The sequence below is a fragment of the Helianthus annuus genome, chromosome 8, assembly GCF_002127325.2.
Source record: "Helianthus annuus cultivar XRQ/B chromosome 8, HanXRQr2.0-SUNRISE, whole genome shotgun sequence".
Taxonomy (NCBI): domain Eukaryota; kingdom Viridiplantae; phylum Streptophyta; class Magnoliopsida; order Asterales; family Asteraceae; genus Helianthus; species Helianthus annuus.
Window position 1 is genome coordinate 4,713,734 of NC_035440.2, and position 7,425 is coordinate 4,721,158.

The 7,425-nt window shown below is 35.1% G+C and overlaps 1 long non-coding RNA gene across 1 annotated transcript; it reads right to left on the reverse strand.

Moving 5' to 3' along the window:
- Window positions 1-1,871: 1,871 nt before the first annotated feature.
- LOC110871860 lies at window positions 1,872-6,380 on the reverse strand. The gene is made up of 4 exons (XR_004864588.1): window positions 6,166-6,380; window positions 5,031-5,118; window positions 4,527-4,615; window positions 1,872-2,072 (listed from the first exon to the last, which is right to left on the reverse strand). It is a non-coding gene; the product is annotated as an uncharacterized LOC110871860 (long non-coding RNA).
- Between the last annotated feature and the right edge of the window lie 1,045 nt (window positions 6,381-7,425).

A 7,425-nucleotide genomic window follows, 5' to 3' on the forward strand; every position in this document is an offset into this window, starting at 1 on the left:
ATTTGCATATATTCTTATTTGGTTATATCCCATTACCGGGCTCATTATTCTCTTGCATTTAACGCTACCTTTCTCTGGCTAGCGCTCACTTGTGCCATTCGGCGTTATATTGTATTCAACCTGTTTGACTTATTAATGTGAAATCCATCACTTATATAAACAATCAACTTTATTCTTTATTCAACCCATTCGACTTCGAATAGTTGAACATATTTACTCACAATTTCTATATACGAGATTTTATAGTCATAACTCGTAATCCGAGTCTTTTGACTTTAAATTCGTGTTCCCGTTTCTCGGTTTACGCATGTGTTTAAATCCTTACCCATCAACCGGGTACTTTACCGAAGTCATTAGTAGTGCAAGCATTCCGGTATACATTAAGATTTCGTTTTAATTTGTTTGGTTGTCTTAGCGAAATCCATCGCTTTTATTCAACCAAACCTTTATTCTTTATTTGACCATCCTTGAGAGTCTTATAAACTATGAATGATGATTATCATCATCATTATTTCTTTACTACGACCAAAGTCAACGACTTTGATCGTTTTTCTCATGTGGGTAATACCTTTGTTTCTATGACCCCGCGGGTCATTTATACTTTGGTTTTACAATGCCCTTTTTGTCTACCATGGTTGTTTCGTCCAAAATGACTTATGTCACGAATTTCCTTGGGTCTTTTGTTTCTATGTGCGCCATACATCGTTTTTATGGTTCCCGCGAAAACCATTTATACGTGTATGCCCATAAGATTTCTTGACCCTAAGGATCCTTTAAATTTTCATTCATCTTGACCTTACTACATCGGACATAACTGCGCTCATTATAAGAAGCTCATGCTATCATGTGTTCACTACTTACTTGGACAGAGTAAGCGATCAACACATGGTACGCGTGACATTATTACAATTACCACATCACGTCCCATGTAAGTAACTCCTCAAATTATCTCCATATTTATGATTTCATTTGGTAAAACTTTATTTAATTGTTAGTTAACAATTGTTAGTTTTAGTCGTTTATCCTTGAACATTTAAAATGTCCCTTTTTATAAACATTTATTCACATTCGTTGATGTGATCATTACTTTTCTCAAAAGGATTTATATTGAGAATACTTACTTGGATGATCACTCTCGTCCAAGTTTCTATATAACTGAATTCTGTTATTGTCTTGTTATTCACAATTTGTGAATAATACATATTCTCTACTGAATTTCTCTTGGAAATGTCATACTGGATAGGTAACCTATCCAGGTTTTCCAAGTTTCATATTCTATATGCAACTGTCATTCACTATGTATTTGTTGCATATTACTGTTTATACTATAAGTTTAAAATGTGCACCTGGTAATGCTTGCCCCAACGGGCATTCCTTGCCATTACTTATTTGTGATCGTTACGCGATTTAGGTCCTTGATGAGTATGCTCTTCTTGTCACATCTCGGACCGTTCCATCATCATATCCGCAATTTGTTAAACTCTCGCTATCTTCAGATGCGAGTGTCCTTCAATTAAAACATTTACAAGTAATATCAACTTCAATAATCGCCCGTATTATAATACAAGGCTTTTCTACTATACGCGTCAACGCGCGCAATTTTGTCAACTATATTTATCATTTAATTGAGGTAACGTGTATCACACGATAACCCTATGTGTTGTTCACAACATTTCAACACATAACAAACCATTAATATACATGTACTTACCGGATTTGCGATCAAGCCTCGAACCGAACACAATTTACTCTTTAACCATGAGCTCTGATTACCAATTTGTAACACCCTTGTCATTATTTAATGGTTTTTGTAAAGTATACGACAAACAACATGTAATTATAACTACATATACTTTGTAAAAATACGGGTTTGTTTAATACTTTACAATTTTAAAATAATACAACATAACATAATTGAGTACGTCGTTTAAACATTTCAAAAGTTGTTTAGCAAACAGTTTACATCATAAACATTGTTTAAACCCAGTTGATTTATGCGGAAGCTTCAAGAGTATGTGTTCGGTCCTTCAAAAGTTGCTTGATCGTCACCCATAATCCTTGAGTACCTAAGACTGAAATGTTTACATAAACATTTATATTAGAATGCTTAGAAATGATACTTGATCGAAACTACGATCGAAATGAATTTGAAAATTTACAATTATATAAAATTTATAAACATTCAGGCCCTACCGTAACTTACGGTTTCACCGTAAGTTACGGTGGTCAATTTCCAATAATGGTCCACTGTAAACCAGTAGACTCACACCGTAAGCTCCTGACCTCTACCGTAACTTACGGTACTACCGTAACTTACGGTAGTCCCTGTAAATCCATCTTTTGGTTGCTTTGTTCATTATACTTGGTACGTGCGCGACTACACATATTTTTACAATGAAATTACACACGAATTGGTTTTAAATTTATAAAAGTGATTATTACTTTTACATCAAAACACACACGAAAGGGCAAGTGTACCCCGTCATATATGTAGTAAAATATCGGTAAGAACCAAGTATCGATCCACCGAAATGGGCGGAGAAATAATACTAGACCTTTGCCACTAAATTACCGGTAAAAACATAAGTTGTTTTGGTTTTAATTAATCTAAAGTAAGCATAAATAAATACTTATAAAACATAGTAAATTATATATAAATAGCCTTGCTTAATACACAACCAAAGCATGTCAACTAAGTCAGTTTTGGCACTAGAAGCATTCGGTCAATTTTCCATTTTGAGACAATTAGTATCCCTTTCGGGAATCCTAACATGACAATCATTCGGAAAGTTAAAACGATAAACACACTTTAACCACCTAAAATTGTTCTTTAACGTGCAATTGATTAATGTCTACAAAAATCTCCTAAAAATAAGTTAGTCATCCGTTAGGAGTTTTCTAACCTCACTTAATCAAGGAAAGCAACGCCGATAAACACAATGCAACCACCGAGACAAGCATAGACTAGATTAAATCACAACCGAGTTCATTTTACAAATCTTACGCATAAATTCACCAAGATAGCAATTTTGGCCGAAACTACTAACTAAGCTAGCAAATCATGGCAAGAATTCATAACAACACCATCTAACCCGTTAGAGTCCTTCCGTGAGGGCAAGCTTTCTTGATTAACAATAATTACATTTTATTAAACCACTAACCCGTTAGAGTATCATGGTGCCCACATTTTAACCAAGTTAAGCTAGTTAACCAAATTAAAAGTTTACTAATACATGATTAAATAAGCTTCATTTTTCAACTATCTTACCTAACCAAGCACCAATCATCCAACACAATTACTTATAATCAAGAAATCAATATCAATAACAAGGTTGCAAACTAATCATCAAAGATAATCATAGAAAACACTTCCAAATTTCATTACAAACATAGATTAACATACTAATGGTTATAATCAAGCAAGGGATTGTCGTGTTTTTGCCCAAAGACTACAATAATACATAAATATTAATCTAAATGCTTGAAACATTATCAAAATTCTAGAAAGGTTAGAAATCCAAACCATAAACAAGCACAAGATTAAGAATCCGGATAGTAAACGAGCAAAACCGGGCAATGTGGCTTGAATCCGGGCTAAAGCTGATGCTTCCGGAGCCTGAAAATCGCCTGTGGAGCTCTCCAAAATTCCAGAGTTCCTACTAAAATGGTTCTGTTCTGTTTAAATGCTTTTTCGAAGTTGCACGGCCCTTCTCCCGATCGCACGACCGTGCACTTTAAGCATTATTGGTGGTGGGCCACCATACTGCATGACGTCACAGATCGTTGACTGGTCTTCGGTCACGCACGGGCGTTCCACATTTGGCACGGCGTTCCTTACCGAGGTCTGAATTGCACGCTTGGTTCCTTGGTCGTTCAGTTCCGATGTTATGTTTGATCTCGGAACCGCACGACCGTTCTTCACTGGAACGACCGTGCCGTTTCGGGTTTGGCCTTTATCTCGGAGTTGCACCCTCGTTCACCGCTGGTCTTCATGGGTCATCGGATATGCACGGTCGTGCATATGGCCGCATGACCGTGCCAAACGCCCAGGTCAATTTTCTTCACAGAATCTTCGCAGCCTTGTCGTTTTGTCCGGAAAGTCCTCGTTTTCGCTATCATCTTGTCTGGTATGCTGTTTTAGGCCTGTAAACAAAAATGTAGATAATTAAGTATCCGAATGACGGTTTTACGGCCGAAAACGCATAAAATGGGGGTAAAACGGGGGACTAAAATATGTGTAAATTAGCGAATATCAATACTCAAGCCTAAATCTCGGATTTCGCTCTTTCTAACATACCAATACATTAGTTTCTCGAAATTCTAATATGTTACATATGAACCAATATCAAAGATCAATCAATCATATTCAAAATATCATGCATATCACGTTATATCAATTTACTAATGTGCAAGGTTCAAATTACGGGTTTCTTATGAATTCTTAACCCGTTTTACCTATCTACTCCTTTTGACCCGTGAAGGGAAGTTAAACACTTTTAACTATACATCTATATATATAAGCGTACCTGGCTCGGGTCAACATATTGACCCGTTTTAAGACCTTGTCTCTATAATATGCTAATTCATAGCCTCGCTAATTCATAAACCAATTACCCTGCGAGCATGAGACTCGACATACACTTATTAGTCGTTAATTGTCAAATGGTATAAATATTACCATTTGACCCGTTTGGTCTAGACTACCAAATATTTTGTGCTTAATATTAAATGGTGTTGATTTAAACTTCAACTCTTTTTCGTCTACACATGACTAATTCGTCGTTTTACTCTTTTTATTCGTTTAGGCTTACCTTAATAAGTAGCCATTCAAAAACTCATTTTATATATATGTCATCTCGTGATCAATTACCATTTCGCCCATTTTACCATTAAACATGGTTTATCATTATTTTATATGTCCCGACCCGTTTCATTTCGTTTCGGAACCATATTTCAAATATAGCTTTTGTCGTATTTACAACATATGAATAAACACATAACTTACAAAAGAGGGCGTAAGCTTTACTTACCTCGCATCCAAATTACGCTTTCCTTTTCGTACTTGCTCCGTTTGACCCGCTTCATTCCAAGCCTCCATCTAGCTTGTCAAGAGTCAAACTATCATCATAATTCACAAGGTAGTTAGATTAGTCATTATAACCATGACTATTCCACCTTACGTGTTTTCTATGTCAAAACTACTATTCGACTCCGTCCATGGTTAGTTTAACTCTTCAAAAGTTAACTACCCTTAATTATATGATATGTGCATATAAGCTAAATCGACTTCATAATTAGAATTTGTATTACCCCACATCACACATAATTAGTCGAACTAGGAAATTACGCGTTTGATTCATAATTTCAACATATGAACATTGTGGGCATAATTTATAATATCAACAATCAAGTTTCGTATCACTGAAAATAGGCTGTTTTTGGTGACCTGTTTAACCTGTTTACAGGTCTTCAAAAATTATGATTTTTTTATGTGGTGTACCTCTCGGAGGGTTAGCCCTTGTGTTAAAATTTCAAGATCTAACTCTTTACCAAAAATTCGTAAAAATTCATCTACTAAGCTGCAATCAGATTCATCACTTCTGACTGCAGCTTACGGAAAAATTCATTAAAAATTCCTCGTTTATCCGATTGACGAAATTCCAATTGGAGATTCTACTAATAACTTAATAATTTCTACAGTAAGAATTTGAGATCATAACTCAATTCCTAAATTGAGTTATGACATTCGTAATGGGCTGCAAATTCTGCCAGAAAACGCAGCTTGAACCTTTGATACGGAAAAATTCATAAAACGCTCAGTTTTAGTCGAAAAAATGCGATTCCAGTGGGGTTTTAAAGATATTTCCTGGAATTACATTTTAGACTCAAGAAACAAACGTTTTTGTCACGTTTTGTCCACGTTACAGCCAATACAATTCGGCTGTAAATTCTGATCAGAAGCTGTTTGAATTCAGTTTTCAATCGAAACATGTTTATGGTATTATAGCACTATTTTTAGCCATCAAAAACCCTAAAAACATCACATTACACGAATTTAGCATCATCACACTTATCACCTTCAATGGTGAACATGCATCAACAAATTTCGAATATCCTAAATTCATGAGAATTTCAAGTAGAGAATTAACATCAAATTTTACATACCTTACAACCCCCTTGCAATGGGGATCAGTAATCTATGCTCGATTTTCGTTTTGGACCAGATTTGCACCTCCAATTTGAGAGTTTTAGTAAGGATTTTAGGGTTTGAAGAAACCCATCGCCTCCTGCTTCTTTGTACGACCAGACATCCCCAAATGGGGTGTTTGGTTTTTGTTTTAATTAAATTAGCAACATAAGTTTCGATTTTAACATCTTTGGCCCCTCCATTTTCCTTAGTTCATAATTTAAGTGTTTTAACCCACTCATAAGTCACTATCTAACTAGGTTAGAATTATTCCTAGTTAGCTTAGTAGGTTCGGGAAGTCGTAACCCGTTTTACTTTAAGTCCCGTTAAATCGGGCCTTTTATAAACTTAATTACTTAAAACTTTGATTCGTTTTTATTTAATATTAGGATTTCTTATTTAAATCCAAATATTTGCCGGGTTATTTTTACTAATAACGGTACGTTACCCGTCTTTTAGTATTAACAGAGTTTAATTACCAAGCCCGTTTTCGGGGTGTTACAAGTCTACCCCCCTTAAAGAGGTTTCGTCCTCGAAACCTTGCTTACATAGTTCATTGAGTTCTAAACTCAATGCGTTTGACCTGAGTAATCTCTTAAGCATTATTCATATTTTAACCAATTGTTGGTATTACCAGAAAAATTTTGGTAATATCTTTTTGGTTACAGAACCTCTACGTACCTCATACGACATAATGTAATTTGAAATAACGTAATTCCGTTATTTCTACTAGTTTAGTTAACTTAGCGATTTCCATCGCTTTTATATATTATCGAACTCTTGGTGAATCCGTTACCTTGACCCGTTTAAAGGTCTTTAGTGAAATATTTCACTTTTAGCAATAATTTCTTATGTTTTCAGATTTATTTATTCGGTTCAGTTATACCGAATCCACCTCTTACAAGCAAACCAATTTTTTTATTGATTTGAATTACTGGCCTTAACCGGTCTTACTAACTAGACTTATTAGTCCCGTTACTTTTCACCGCTCGCTTGGTTATAACGTAATTTTACTTCACATTACATTTCCTAACCGTGATCGTGTCACATCGTGTTTAGTTTGTATCAACCTTTCATTTTCGAAAATATCACTTTTCGAATATATCGTCTTGCGCCTATCAGTGTCAAGACTTGTATCTTTCATGCTTACTATTTAAATTCCTATCAGAATTTATGTTTGTAAAAACGCTATTTCTTACTAAAACCGAAGTTTTAGTTTTAGGATCTTCTCTTTAACT